The sequence below is a fragment of the Natator depressus genome, chromosome 3, assembly GCF_965152275.1.
Source record: "Natator depressus isolate rNatDep1 chromosome 3, rNatDep2.hap1, whole genome shotgun sequence".
NCBI lineage: Eukaryota > Metazoa > Chordata > Testudines > Cheloniidae > Natator > Natator depressus.
Window position 1 is genome coordinate 32,173,376 of NC_134236.1, and position 16,795 is coordinate 32,190,170.

At 40.9% G+C, this 16,795-nt stretch overlaps 1 protein-coding gene and 1 pseudogene across 3 annotated transcripts in view; one reads left to right on the plus strand and one right to left on the minus strand.

Moving 5' to 3' along the window:
* The window catches only part of HPCAL1 (hippocalcin like 1), a 109,405-nt gene that overhangs the window by 26,204 nt on the left and 66,406 nt on the right, over nucleotides 1-16,795 (minus strand). The window lies entirely within an intron of this gene.
* On the plus strand, nucleotides 7,989-13,443 carry LOC141984290 (zinc finger BED domain-containing protein 5-like; annotated as a pseudogene).

Consider the following 16,795-nt stretch of genomic DNA (forward strand, 5'->3'; position numbering starts at 1 on the left):
TGTGCAAACCAACGGATGGCAGTAAAATTGGCATAAGAGTAAGGGAGAGACAACGGGATTACAAAGTTAATGACCAGATTATATCAGGCCCTAAAATTTGGTCTGCAGAATCTTTACGGCTTGTGATGCTGTACAGGAGGAAAGAAATGCAGTCTGACTGCCATATCGAGGCTGAGTTGGGTGGGCTGAGACATCTTTTTGTTACTAAAACTGGTTGATATTTTTTAATTTCACAAAATGTTTTGAAGTTAATTCTGTATCATATGGTTTGAAATGGACCCAAGCTTTTGTTTAAAAAAAAAAAAAAACCAGATTGTGATATTTGAATACAGAAATATATAGTGAAAAGACCATCAAAAACATTAAGATTTTTGATTACCGACACAGCCAAGTTTTCAAATTTCAATAACAATGTAGCCTTTATTTAAAAATGCAGTAAACATTGATAAGAAATGCTGAAAAAGCTTCAACAACAACAAAAAAGAGAAAATCAAGTTTTTCTACTAAAGTTTTCATTCTCCCCAAGGTTTTGTTTGTTTGTTTTAAATAAAAACAAAACAAAAAATCTTTTCATTTGAAAAATTCTCAGTTTTATTTTAAACTTTTTGACTGGGCACTTCCAATACAAAAACACTAAACTGGAAGCCCCATAAATGCAGTGTTACTTTTCACATACCAACTCAGTTTCAATAGCACAAAACCACTAAACATTTGACATTTCTACCTGCCCCCCAAAATATTCTTTAAATTAGAGCCTCAAAATTTTCTGGCTAACCCTAAAATAACTAAACAAATAGTTTCAAACCTTTCCCTCCTATTTGGGCAAAAACCCCCAAAACAAAATGAAAACCATAACCCACCACAATTGCTCTAGTATTGAAATCTAGATGTCTAGAGCTTGCCACAAGCTTTTACAGTACAAATCGTAGTTTCAGCAAGCACAGCAGCTCACTAGAAAAAAGCCAGGGTGAAATCCTGGCCTCACTGAAGTCATTGGGAATTTTGTTATTCATTTCAATGTGGCCAAAATTTTACTCCTGGGCATTCCTAGCTGTGCCGATCTGAGCCACTGAGACCGAAGGTTAGTCGGTACCATTATAGAGGGAGACAGGCAGTAGGGAGAGGTAGCAAATCATGAGGCCAGATCCTCTGCTATTGTAAATTTAGATAACTCCACACCAGCTGAGGTTCTGGGCCGAAGGTCTTGATACAGATGAGTGTGCCAGCCACAAATGAATGTTTCAACCTGTATATAATTGATATAAGCTCCCTTTATCCTGGAGATGATACCATCAAAAATTTAGTGGTTATTATCTACCACCTGCTGGCACAGAAGATCTTTTTCTAGCACAGGGCTCGAAAGATTTACCAAAGACCTCAGACAAGCATCAATGTAAGAAACCATAGTGCCATGTTGCAGTCACAACATACTTACCATACAATGCAAGTGTAGAGCTCCCACTCAGATGGCATTAGAGCCACCATGAACCTCTCTGCCTTCAAAGCAAAACATGAAACCCATCTGACTGATCCACAACAAAACAAAAAGTGGTGGCGGGAGGTGGGGATTCAGATACACATGCTGCGCCTGAGCCCTGATCAGAGAGCTCCAGTTTTCCTGTCACCACCACCAGGCTGCTAAAAGGTTATAAAAAGGCAGGCTATATTTGGTTTCTTTGTTTTTTTAACAGTGCATTCTAACAGGCCATGCGTAAGCTTGGTGATCTGAATAATAAGCCCATTTCATAGCAAAATCTATATTAAACAATGGGAAAATTCCTTCAGGAAGCAAACAAAACAGGATTGTTTTAAAATTCAGTTCAGCAGAGTGGGACAAAGGAGGGCACTATGCCATACTGAACTGTCAGTTCTTGCACTTGCTGAAATGCTTTGTATTCAATTCCTAAAGAAATCAGAGTATAGCACTTAGGCCCTGATCCTGCAAAGACTTGTGCCCACACTTAGCTTTATATGCAACGAATAGGTCCCATTAACTTCCTGGCACTGAGCCCTTGACCACAGTGCGTGAGAGCCACAGGACCCAAAAATCTGAATAGACCAACAACTTGATGTGTTCGTATGGTTCACCATAAATATATGCAGAAGGACAATAAGGCACCAACTGTACCTGTAGAGGAGAAAGGGAGCAATTCCTACAAGAGGTCTATTGCAAGATCACAGTGACATTTTCCAGTGGAGGAACAGCTAAAAAAAACCCCTTTTCTTTGCTGGCATTTGTATACGATACTCTGAGCCCTTAATCTGAAAGGAAAGTCATCTCTGAAAGAAACACAAAAGAGCAGTCAAGACAACACTAATTTCATTGAAGTATACTGATGAACTCAGCTCCATGATCCAGGCTGTATAAACAGAAATATAATACAGAATATATTTTCCCAAGCTCCATGGCCCGGTATGTCCAGAATGAACTCTCTAGGTGTGGTGATGGGTGGGAAGGTTGAGTCAAGTTCAACTACTTTAGTTTTGCATTAAAAAAATCTGAGTAATCAGTGAAGCCCAGGTTCTGGTGTATTTTCCTTTTTGAAGGAGGAAATAAAAAAAAGTTTGATCTTTCTTTCAGAAAGAGGTTTGATTTGGAACAAGTACTCAGACTTTCATCAAATGTGAAGTGCTAACCTATACCTGCTACCACACCAACAAAGAGCAAACATAGCATACTTTGTATATCCTGTGTCAGTCCTTTTCTAAATGCAAAACAAATGCAGAGTTCAAATGGAAAAATAAAATCTGATCTCTGAAGCTCCACCCATAACAATTTTTAAGCAAAAACTATGCTTCAGCCATTCCTGATGCCAAAATGCAATGTCACTTGCAGTAGACTGTTAATCCCTATGGCTTTGTCTTCACTAGAAAAAAAGATGTACTTTTAAACATGTTAAAATCCTAGTGTAGACAAGGCAAACTAGTTTTAACATGTGTTATCTGATCAATGTGTTAAAACTACAACTTGTCTACACTATGATGTTAACATAGGTTAGCTAACACATGCTAAAAATACACCTTTTTCCCCAGTAGGGACATGCCTTTTAATGCAAGTCCTTTCCTGAATGTTTTGTTAATGAGTGCATTCCTCATCTGTGCTGATATTTAAATGATCACTATAAATCAGAATCATCAATCCATGGTGGATAAAAAACAATTTTTTAAATAAATAAATAAAAAGATTTGATTTAAATTAGATTTTTCTATGATGTTATTTACATTATAGAGTTTTCTTTTTAAAAGTAACCTCTTTAAAATGAAAGCTGAATTTAATACAAAATAGGCTAAGGCCTAAACTAATAATCTCTTAAAACATTTTAATATAATAATTATTCACGAGCCTCTATCTAAAAACTGAGTTAAAGACTGCTTTTCTATATAAAGAAAGAATCATGGGTGGGTTGGGGGGGAAGAATCTACCTTTTGAGGTCAAGCTTTATAAATATGGTACAATAGGTCATATACTGTGTTAAGGGCTTGTTTTGTTTAATAACAATACATTTTATATGCTGTTTTGTGTGTTTAATTAAATTCCAGTTACATCCTAATGCAGCTTGACAGAAGTCATAAGCAAAAAGTTAATTACCAATAAATAAGCAATAAGCTACAACACTGCAAATAATATATCATTCACCATTTTCTAACATACTAAAATGTAAATTAATCACTAAGAATCTGAAAATATTAACTATATAATTGTTTAAATATATATGTATATAGTTACTATGTACCCTTCTAGGTAGCAAAAAGATGGACCTAATCTAATGTAAAGGCTCTATTTAGTTGTAAATCAACATGTTTTAATGGTTACATCAACCAATGAGAATGCACCTTTCTTTAGAAAATAACTGAAGTCTAAATGGAAAAATTGATTAAAACCAATTATTTAAATTGAGGCTTTCCACTTGGTAATTTAAATCATGATTTAAATTGCCTTGATGTAAAATCAATCCACTCTGCAACCCACTGAAATGGGTGGGGGCAGTTCACACTTCCTTCAGATCGGTTGTTTCTGGTGGTGTTGCCAGACATTACCACACTGCTTTATATTTAACAAATTCCCTTTACAACCATAAAGGCTATAGATATTTAAAAAAATATCGCTTAACTTCTGGAATAAGAAATAGTACTTTTCTGTGGTGGCTGCCTTACATAAGTATGTCTTCAGCATGGGCTAGCTGTCCTAGTATAAGCCTGCTAAGGACCCTGGGTACGTACCCAGCTTGGTAGCCTGTGCCAGGGTCCTGCCACACCACACACACAGTAATCACGTGTGGACTTTGAGTAAATACCCCTAAAGAAACCCAACCAGAAATGATTGAGAGTGAAACTATCAGCGTCCATTAAAGATGTGTAGCACCTCCCCACATACGTTACTCCGTGGTGTCCACAGATTCTAGGCCTTGTCCTCTGGACAGTCAAGTTTGGTGGAGAACGAAGTTTCTTCACACTGCACCACGAACAAAGTGGCCATATTTTGGGAGGGTGCTAGGAAGTCTGGGATATGGGTGGTTGAACTTGGGCCCATATAATACAATGTAGAAGCTGGAGCGCCGGGGTTCAACAATTCCTAACACGGGGTTACAAATAAGTGTAGACACTCAAGCCCTAGGTTAACAAACCCAGAATCTCCTAACTCGAATTCTACTCACCCTGGGTTTACACAGCAGTGTAGACACGCCCTGATTTATGCCCACTTCCCCATACCTTGGCATTTTCAAAGGTCCTGTCTATGCTGGGAGAATGCATCACATTAACACTGTTTGTAACACGTTTCAATAAGTACAATCTTAAACATGATTTTCTCCTTAGTGCAGACCTGGACAGTTGTGCTTTTAAAATGCATTTGCATGTTGTGATTAACCCGTAGGGGCAAAGTCATGTTTAATACCATACCATTAACACATTTTCTAAGGTGACACATTCTCTCTGCACAGACAGGGCCAGTGAGGCAGTGTTTTTCTTTGGGCATGCAATCGGGTAGGTGCCTCTCTTACCTTGAGCCTTGTTTATTACATTTTGTTTGTAGTAAATTAAGAATCAAGGGATAGGGAATATATTACTGTGACCCAGTGGGTTATAAGACCTGGAATTAGCATCAATATTTGGAACTTTACGGGCTTCAATGTTGAGTGCTAACACTGAGGGCTCCTACAGATTGGTGGAAAGGAACCTTCATGTCCTCAATTCCAAGGAGTCAGAAGCAGTATAGATCTTGGGTGGAATTTTCCATATTCATCTTCTCTTTCTTCCTCTCGCTAATTCTGTAAATGCTGGCCAACTCACTCTCGCCTCCTTTCTGACCTACAGTCTAGATAGGAATATTACCATCACTTGCACTCCACCTTCTGAACAGAACAGACAGCACCTAAAGGATCTGAGGTATTTTTATTCTCCTGATCTGTTCAGCTGTTTAAATTTTGCATTTAAACTTTAAATGTTATCATTGCAGCACAAGAGTTTAATGAAATCACTCCTTGGCCTTACAGATGGATGCACGGCTTCTGGACTATTCCCTCCAGTGAAAATAGGTTACCATTAGCACAGACTATTTCACGATTAAAAGATTAAAAATTGAACAAAGTATCAGAAAATGTGATTCATGTTCTCAATGGAAACAACTCCTGCATTTCCTTTCCTCACTGGCAAGGCTCCAAAACATAAGCAATGGGAGAAGGGACAGAGAATCAGACACTTATTCAAATAGGTCATTCCAAGACCTTACACACCATCTGACTTTTCATTTAGGAAACATTCTATTTTAGAAAGGAACGGATACATGTCTAAGGATGAACCATTTAAACAATTCCAAAGCAGACTCTAGATATGATTTTGGAGCAGCTCCAAATTGGGGTGGGGTTGCAGAGAGAAACACAAAAGCGCCACTGGAATTTGGACAGAGGTCTACTGGGAGGAAGCACTTCCTACTTCCTCATCTCTTCTATGGAACACAGAGCTTTAAATAAACCTCCTCGAGTGCTGGTGAAAACCAAGTTGTATTGATTGAAAATGAGATGTGGTTTTTTTGCCATGCTACATCTGATTTCTCTGCTCTGGTAAAGGCTTACCCAATAAATATATATATATTTAAAGTGTAATTACCTCACCAATGGAAACAGGAAAGTTTCATACGATTCCAATACAGCTAGTGTTTTACAGATCACAACTCACTAGATATATGAAGAGTCACAGTCAGCTCTCTGGATTCCCCTTAAGGAGACGTGCACTACTGCATAATCAGTCACTATGTTAACCAACAATCAAGGGAAGATATATAAATAAGAGATCTACGATGTACACTTACCTGAATACACCATGACCCAACAAAAGAACCAACATGTTCACGTCACATGTAAGGAGTGTTGCTTTTCCCACCACATCCACTTTTAAGCCCACTGTGCTTTGATGCAGCCATCCACGTGGCTTCCTTCCCCCGCCCCCCCGTGCTCTATGGATAGAATGCTGATCTGCCAAGCCACTAACCTTACTCCATTCAAATCACCTCTAGAAGACTCACTTTTCCCGTGGCCTCCACAAGAAGTGAGTCAATTATTAGAATACACACTTTTATATTTAAATGTGTGCATTTCATATTGCTACACACATGCATATCTTCTAGTGATTCCCTCCCCACTGGGGCTCCCAATACATCCTGTCTGCTTTGTATTGTGACCAAGTGCCTCCTCTGCCTTGGTGGGTCCTGCGCTTATTGGCGGATTTGCTCACCTCAGAGGCTCACTGCAGCCCTCAGCTTGGCCACTTTCGTGGCTCAGATCTGCTCTTCACTCAGTTACCCTTGTCACTGGCTAGCATGAGGAAAAGGAAGAACAACAATCCCCGCAGTCTCTGCTGATCCACCTAGTGGATCTGGGAACAGGCCCCTCTGGTGGAACCCACAGTCCAGGTCAACTCCTCTGGTATCAAGCAGGGAGTTGTGGGGGATGGAGGGAACCCAGGCCCGCCCTCTATTCCGGGTTCCAGCCCAGGGCCCTGTAGATTGCAAATGACTACAGTGGCTCCTGTAACAGCTGCGTGACAGCTACAACTCCCCCGGCTACTTCCCCTTGGCCTCCTCCCAACACCTTCTTTATTCTCACCACAGGACCTTCCTCCTGATGTCTGATAATATTTGTACTTCTCAGACTTCCAGTAGTACACCTTCTCACTCTAAGCTTCTTGCGCCTCTTGATCCCAGCTCCTCGCATGCATGCCACAAACTGAAGTGAGCTCCTTTTTAGACCCAGGTTCCCTGATTAGCCTGCCTGTCTTAATTGATTCTAGCAGCTTCTTGGTTGGCTGCAGGTGTTCTAATCAGCCTGTCTGCCTTAATTGTTTCCAGAAAGTTCCTGATTGTTCTGGAACCTTCCCTGTTACCTTACCCAGGAAAAAGGGACCTACTTAACCTGGGGCTACTATATCTGCTTTCTATCACTCTCCTGTAGCCATCTGGCCTGACCTTGTCACAGTATCTACATCATTTAGATGATAAAACTCTGTGGAGTAGGGGCTGTTTGTGTTTTGTGTCTTGGAACAGCACTGAGCACAATGTCAATGCTTAGTAACAGAGGCTGATCACAGCAAGATCCCTGTGGAAGTCAATAAAAGTGTTTAGTCTGTGTAGGGACAACAGGAACAGGCCCTCCAACATAAGGGCTAGGCATTATAACAAATGAAGATTTATATTAATGGGAAAACAACACAAGACCATTCAGTTCTACTTGCTACACAGAATCACTGCCATTTTTTTAGTCAACTTACATTTGAAGAAGCTTCTCTTGTCCAACAATTTATTCTGCAATTTCATTATACCTCTTTTACCGAACCTATTCACATTCCCAGAGCAGGCGCATGGAAATGAAGGCATTTGTAGTCTCTTTGCCAATCCATTCTCCGTGTGTGTGTGGAGGGCACAAACTGCCACATAAAACAAGAAAATAATGCATGCTCAAGGTGTCTAAATTTGCATCCCTGAGAACTTCAGTAGGATGGAAGATGTAATAAGGGAAAATGATGGAGGGAAGGAAAGAAATCACAGGTTTGGAAAAATCATGCCAGACAGAGTAAGTAGCCATGTGAAAAAAGAGTAACAATAATAATAAAAGACGACACTGGGGCAAAAGCACTGACCACTGAGTATACACGCACACACACACACTTACCAGGATCACTGCTTTGAAATTCAAAACATACAAAGCCTTAAAAAAAAAAAAAAAAAAAAAAAAAAAAGGCAGCTTCCTGGAGGAAAAAATTAGTTCATGAACAGCTCAGCACAAAGCAATTATCTACTAGTTTGGAGCAGACATCTGTTGCGTTGACTTATTGAGATAATCATACAACTGTGCAAGCTCCAAAAATGGAAAAGACAATTTGCACCCCCCCAGGCCCCAGTCTTACTGGTCCCAGAGTAACAAATCGCCATCACAACAGCCTGCCTGGTTCTAGCAACATTCAGTGAATGACTAAATGCTAAAAATAAAGGCAATACTGCTATTTTCATAAGATTTCTAAATTACTACTATTTGTCATTTATATTACTGTAGTATTTAGAGGTTTTAACTGAGATCAAGGTTCCATTGCACACTGGTGGTATACAAAGACAGTGAGAGACATTCCCTGCCATGAAGAGTTTATAACCTAAATAGACCTCAGAGGAAGGGAGAAACAGGCAGAGAGAGATGGAGTGATTTTCCCAAGGTCACACAGGTGTACAGTGGCAGAGCAATGACTAGACCACAGGTCTCCTGATTCCTAGTCAAGGGTCTCAGGCCCTAGACCATGTAGTCTCCCAGCTAATGTTTGTACAGGCATTGAAAAGGTTAATCATTTACTATGTGAGATAGAACAGAACAGGACAAAACAAGGGAGCACCCATAAAACATCACTGAGATTTTACGGGGTGGCGACTCTCAGCACTACCCTACCTACCATTAAGCCTTTTAAGCAGCAATTAGTTTAAATGACTAAAAGACAGTGTTGTAGCTGTGCTGGTCCAGGACATCAGAGAGACAGGGTGGGTGAGATAATATCTTTTGTTAGGGAGAGACAAGCTTTTGAGCTTAGACAGAGCTCTAGACCTGAAGAATAGCTTTGTGTAGCTTGGAAGCTTGTCTCTCACATCAACAGAATTGGTCCAACAAAAGATATTAATTACCTCACCCACCTTGTTTCTCTAACAGACTGAAAGCATGGCAACTCCTAGCTCTATGGCAACTACAGCTAATATTGGGGGAAAAAACCCTAGTTCTCATCATACAATGGCTTTGAATGTTATGTGTGAGTAACCACACTTTCCTTGGTGTGCACCTGTCAGCCAACGTATGGGCATCCTGAGTGGCCCTCATGCCCTACTGGCTTATGGATAGCCTAGATTAGAGGCGTCAAACTCATTCTATGGATGATACTTAGGGTGACCGTATGTCCCGTTTTGGCCTGGACAATCCCTTTTTAAGCCCTGTCCCAGCTGTCCCGACTTTACTGGCGAAAGTCGGCATTTGTCAAATTGATCAGCTGGCAAGAGAACGGAACAAATCAAATGCCCACTTTTGTCAAAAAAATGGGGGTGCAGAGGAATCTGCGGGGGGGGACCAGTGATGCCAGCCCCACACGGGGGGGGGGGGCGCGCAGGCAGGGCTCAAGCGAGCAGCGACGCCAGCCTTGGAGAGAGAGAGAGAGAGGGGAGCTCGGGCAAGTGGCTCGGGCCACCCCTCGGGGCGGGGGAAGGGAGAAGAGAGGGAAGATGGCGCTCTGGCTAGCCTCTCACGGTGTCCTGTTTTCCCTTTGGGTCACCCTAATGATACTGCAGGGGCTACAAAGTGAGGCACAAACATTATCCTTGATCTACAGTGGCTCTCCACTGGATAACATTGAGGGACTTGCAGAAAAACGGTGGCCAGAATACAGTCCTTGGATAGCTACTAAAATTATGGTTAGTTCTGCTGCATTCAGCACTATTCTGACTGAAAGGGATTCAGGGAACTTTTAAGCACCACTGCTATTTCTGCCCTTTGTCCACGTGCACATGCAGTTCCCTGACTTGTACATACAGTTGCTGTACTCAACCCGCCCTGTTTCAGAATGTAGTCCTAACTAATAGGGTAACGTCTCTACAGCTGTATAAACTATAATTGTCACACAGGAAAAAAAAACAAAGGCTCTACTGGTGTGAACTTTTTATACCACTAACATCAGAAAAGTATGGCAGCCTCTGAAAGACTTAACTGCAAAAGGGTGAGGCACAGAGGTCAATATGCAGGATATTTTAAAAATAAAAAGTGACGCTAATAAATTAGTAAGTGGGGTCAATTCTGAGAAATTACAGATCAGATAACTATTTTAGGTCATTTTTATCTCACACCTTGCGGGCTCAGGATTGTTTCAGTTTCCTAGAAGACTTGTCCAACTTAGTCATGTGTGATTACACGGATGACTTCAGGGATGAATTTGTCAAAATTAGGGTGACCAGATGTCCCAATTTTATAGGGACAGTCCCGATATTTGGGACTTTATCTTATATAGGTGCCTATTATCCCCCGCCCCATCCCGATTTTTCACACTTGTTGTCTGGTCACTCTAGTCTCAATACATTTATATTCTCAAATATTAATATTGATTCAATCCAGACAAAAATATTTTGCTTCCTCCCAGAATCATCACATTTAGAACTTTAGGGGGACACAAATTTGATGCCAAAATTTAGATTTTGAAAAAGCAAGCATTTATGAGATTTCAGACTAGTCAAGTGTTTCCATAATTGCCTATTAAAGTCAAATAAAAAGAGGGTTTAAAGCACATAGATATTCCCCTGCCGTGCTTGGAATCCAAACATTGCACATTCAGAACCTGAAAGTGAAACAGACCGCAGACAAGAATGAAACTGACTTCACTGATTTTCATGGTTCAAGCTCAGACACATGCCAGAAATACAGTCTAGGTCAGCGTTTCCCAAACTGTGTTCCACAGAACACTGGTGTTCCGCACGATGTGAATAGGTGTTCCGTGAATATCATGGCATAAAGAGAACGCAGCATGCAAGCTTGTTGACTATCTACCCAGGGGTGAAAGTAAGTAGAGTGCTGGGAGCCCCAGGCCCTTTAAACTGCCTCCTGGGGAAGCCAGGCTGCCCCAGTACAGTGCACGGGTGTACCGGCTTACTTTCACCTCTGTGTCTACCCCTTTCGGGCACGTTTCAGTTAGTGACGTCATACCCCTTCCGCTCGAGGCTGTGCAAACTGCAGCGGTATGCACCCACCATTCTCTTTATGCCATGTTGAATAAAACATATTCACTCAACACGTTCAAACCGGTGGGTCGTTACCGTGTGTGTGATAAGCACAACTAAACTAGCTTCACTCGAAACAATATAAATATTTGTGAAAACAAAATTTGACAAAAATCAGTATTTCTAAATATTGTTACGAAACCTAATCACCATGGATTTGTGGCTAAAAGAAGGAATTTTGAAATGAAAAGCAAGTTTTTCTGGTACTCCAACTGTGGCCAAAATAAACAAGCAAAATATTGTGACACTTCAAAGTGAGGATGAACAATCGCAGTCTTTTGTTGCCGAAAAATCTATTCGTACTAGTGAGTTATCCAAGGTGAAAGAATTTCCACTGAAGTATATCAAAAAACAAGAAGAAGCAGGTGTTAAAAGACCGAAACAAAAGTATGATGAAAGTTATTTGTCTTTTGGTTTTACATGTGTTGGAAATAAAGATGTTCCTGATGCGCAGTACGTCGTGTGCAACAAAATACTAGCAAACAGTTCATTGGCTCCTGCTAAACTTCGTAGGCATTTGGAAACCAAGCATGCTGAGTACAAAGACAAAGATATAAGTTTTTTCAAGAGGCAGCGTGACTCACTTGGAAATTGTAAACTTTTGATGATTAAAATTGCTAAAACAGACAACGAAAGTGCAAAAGAGGCACCTTATCGAGTAAGTTACCATATAGCGCTTGCCGGAGAAGCTCACAGTATTGGAGAAAAGTTTATCAAGCTTTGCACAAAAGATATTGTAACGTGCATGTTGAGCGAGCAGTCTGGTAAAAAAATTGATGCTGTACCGTTGTCAAATAATACTGTTGCACGCCGTATTAAAGATCTTGCCGATGACACAGAAAAAGAGCTAGTTTGCCGACTGAAAATTTGCCACGAGTATTCATTGCAGCTAGATGAGTCCACTGACGTTTCAGGACTTGCTGTGCTACTAGTATTTGTCCGATATAGATTTAATAATATTATTGAAGAGGACCTGCTCTTATATGAATCTCTGCAAAGCTACACGACTGGAAAAGAAATATTCAACTGCATCAACAATTTTATCAGAAAGCATGAAATTAGTTGGGGAAAATGTATTGATGTATATACTGACAATGCTCGGGCAATGATCGGGAAGATTAAGGGAGCTGTAATGCAAATCATAAGTGTGGCACCAGAAAGCACTAAGAGCCATCGTGTTCTACACAGACAAGCACTTGCAGTTAAAAAAATACCACCAGCATATCTGAAAATTGTGCTCGATGAAGCAGTACAAATAATCAGTTTTGTCAAATCTCGACCACTTCAACCCAGGTTATTTAAAATTTTGTGTGAGGAAATGGGTAGTCAGCACAAAACGCTTCTTTTACATACGGAAGTGAGGTGGCTATCCAGAGGAAAAGTGCTTGTGAAGCTTTTTGAACTTCGTAGTGAACTACTGGTATTCTTCACTTCAGAAAATTCAGGACGAAAATTTAATGACTGTCTGAAAAATTCCTTGTGGTTAATGAGACTTGCGTATCTTGCAGATATTTTTGCAAAATTAAACGAAATTAATCTGTCACTTCATTTTTACTACAATGGATAAAATTTTGTTGTTAAAAAAGAAACTGGAATTCTGGGCATCTTCTGTAGAACAGAATAGAACAGAATAACTTCGACTGCTTCCCTACAGTACATGAATTTCTGACTGAAATAAATTCTACAGTCCACGAAGAAGTTTCCACCACCATTTTACAGCACTTACGTGACTCTATTAAATATTTTCCTATAACTACTGATGATAATGCTTGGGTTCGAAATCAGTTTGTAATTACAGCCAAACCAGTCAGCTTTACTGCGCACGATTACGAAAGCCTAACGGACTTAATTTCTGATTCTGATTGGAAACAAAAGGATCTTCCGCTGAATAATTTTTGGAGCAGCCTAACAGAAGAGTACCCTAATGTGGCTAAACATGTAGTTCGAGTGCTCCTTCCTTTTGCTACAACTTATTTGTGTGAGATGAGATTTTCGTATTATACTGCAACAAAAACCAAATATAGGAATAGACTTGATGCTGCACCTGACATGCATTCAACTTTCAAGAGGATTCAACATTCAAGAGGATTCAACTTTCCAGCATTATTCCTAATATTAAGTGAATATGTGATAGAAAAACGCAGAAACACCAATCCCATTAAATCCAAATTTGTATTTCTGTTTATAAAAATAGACTTTCCTAGTAAAAATCTAATTTGTTTGGTGTTTGTGTATATATAAACACAGTTTTTTAAAGTAGAACACTGTTTTAAATTTTGACTCTTGCACTTGATTTTTGTACTACTTTATACGTGCTTTCCAGTTAGAAATTGTTAGTTCAAGTTATTTTAAAATTTGTATTTTTGCTTTGTTTTATAAAATAAAATATATTTGAGCATAAATAACGCAATTTTTTATTTGAAAACCAAATGACTACAAAATATTATTATAAGTGTTCCGTAATAGGCTAAAAAGCGTTTCATGGCCAAAAAAGTTTGGGAAACACTGGTCTAGGTGATAGGGCGCTGGACTGGGAGTCAAGAACCTGCGTTCTATTTCCAGCACTATCCTCAGCCTGCTGTGTGATCTTGGGCAAGTCATTTCACCTTTCTGTGCCTGTTTCCTCACCATCTTGTCTATTCAGACTGTAAGGTCTTTGGAGTAGGGATTGTCTCACTATGTGTGTGTACAGTGCCCAGCACAATGGGGCCCTGATTCCAACTGGGGCATCTAGGAACTGCTGTAATATAATAAATAAAAACAATAATGAAGAGCAGTGAAAACAACATTGGATTTTTAAAATTCTTCTGGTTGTAATAAGCTAAGTTATTATTTTTTGTAATATACAGACACATGCTTGCTTATAACATATGGTCTCTGTATTTTGAAAGCAGTAATGTGAAACCCACCAGAGGACCCTCTGTAGGAATTCTAAGGTTGGCAGGAGCCCCTGCACAATACCCATCTTGGGGTCTGATCCAACCAGATCCCCCCTCTCCATTCTTGTGGTCAGAACCCTTCCCACTGCACATCCACTTTAGCATGCCTGTAAATGTCTTCATCAGGCTGCACAGTTTTTGCAAAGTACACACGAGACACTGCAATCTTTCTGGAGGTTCTAAACTTTGGAACACCTAATGTTTTTTAAAAAAGTAACTACCTAGTCTTTCCAAAAATACTCGGAGGCATTAGTTCTTACTGGGAAAGGCAGAACCAACCAAGGCTCCAATCATACGTTGAGAACTGGGTTGTCAAGGTTCCTCCCCCACTCTGAACTCTAGGGTACAGATGTGGGGACCTGCATGAAAAACCTCCTAAGCTTATCTTTACCAGCTTAGGTCAAAACTTCCCCAAGGTACAAAATATTCCACCCTTTTGTCCTTGGATTGGTCGCTACCACCACCAAACAAATACTGGTTACTGGGGAAGAGCTGTTTGGACACGTCTTTCCCCCCAAAATACTTCCCAAAACCTTGCACCCCACTTCCTGGACAAGGTTTGGTAAAAAGCCTCACCAATTTGCCTAGGTGATTACAGACCCAGACCCTTGGATCTTAAGAACAATGAACAATCCTCCCAACACTTGCACCCCCCCTTTCCAGGGAAATGTTGGATAAAAAGCCTCACCAATTTGCATAGGTGACCACAGACCCAAACCCTTGGATCTGAGAACAATGAAAAAGCATTCAGTTTTCTTACAAAAAGACTTTTAATAGAAATAGAAGTAATTAGAAATAAAAAAAAATCCCCCCTGTAAAGTCAGGATGGTAGATACCTTACAGGGTAATTAGATTCAAAACATAGAGAATCCCTCTAGGCAAAAACCTTAAGTTACAAAAAAGATACACAGACAGAAATAGTTATTCTATTCAGCACAATTCTTTTCTCAGCCATTTAAAGAAATCATAATCTAACACGTACCTAGCTAGATTACTTACTAAAAGTTCTAAGGCTTCATTCCTGGTCTATCCCCGGCAAAGACAAAATATAGACAGACACACATACCCTTTGTTTCTCTCCCTCCTCCCAGCTTTTGAAAGTATCTTGTCTCCTCATTGGTCATTTTGGTCAGGTGCCAGCGAGGTTACCTTTAGCTTCTTAACCCTTTACAGGTGAGAGGAGATTTCCTCTGGCCAGGAGGGATTTTAAAGGGGTTTACCCTTCCCTTTATATTTATGACACGGGTGAAGGTATGTTTCAGAACAGTTCTCTAGGGCAGTGGTTTTTAATCAGAGTTCCGGGGTCCCCTGGGGGGTTGTGAGCAGGTTTCAGGGGGTCCACCAAGCAGGGCTGGCATTAGACTTGCTGGGGCCCAGGGCAGAAAGCCGAAGCCTCATCTAATGGGGCTGAAGCCTAAGGCCCCGAGCCCTGCCACCCCAGGCTGAAGCCTGAGCAACTTAGCTTCATGGGGGGCCCCTGTGGTGTGGGGCCCCGGGCAGTTGTCCTGCTTGCTTCCCCCAACGCTGGTCCTGGCTTTTATATGCAGAAAAAGAGTTGTTGTGGCACAAGTGGGCCATGGAGTTTTTATAGCACATTGGGGTGGGGTCGGGGCCTCAGAAAGAAAAAGGTTGAGAACTCCTGTTCTATCCAAGCAGAGGGCCTACATACAAAGCTTCTAAGCTGAGCTATTGGAGAGAACACCTTCTAAAAATGTGCTAGATCAATTGTGCTAATGTAATCCACACACCTCCTGGGTGTGGTGTTCTGTCCCATCTAGCAGCACCAAGACCACTTAGGCCATGTCTACACTACCCGCCGGATCGGCGGGTAGTGATCGATCTATCGGGGATCAGTTTATCATGTCTAGTGTAGATGTGATAAATCGATTCCCGATCGCTCTGCCGTCGACTCCAGAACTCCACCACAGCGAGAGGCGGAAGCGGAGTTGACGGGGGAGCGGTGGCTGTCGATCCCGCGCCGCGAAATAAGTGATTCTTAGTCGATCTAAGATACGTCGACTTCAGCTACGCTATTCTCGCAGCTGAAGTTGTGTATCTTAGATCGATCCCACCCCACACTAATGTAGACCAGGCCTTAGAGAGAAAGATAAAATGAGTCTGCTCTACAGCCTTAGCTAACAGCCAGTTGGCTTTTAGCTCATGCGGTAGAGGCTCATGCATTAAGCTCCAGAGGTCCCAGATTCAATCCCGCCCGTCAATGACTGGGGTCTGTCAGTGTTATACTAACATAAAAAACCTTTTGTATTTTAAACTCCGATCTCACAAATGCATTTGCCCAAAAATCCTCAAACTTCCTTTTCTCCAACCCAAACAGTCCTCTGACAGAGGACCACACGTCTCCACTTCACTGCTGTTGGACAAATTGGGGGTAATGTAGTGTGGGTTATATAATCAAAACGCTCAGGCTTAAAGCAGAAAACTAACCACAACCTGACCTATGGAGAGACCAGAGTCACTCTAATATACAAGTCCTACTGAAGGGCCAGTTATAACATAGTTACAGCAAGAGGAGATCCTTGTGTGTGTACATTTACATTATACATATTTTAAAGCC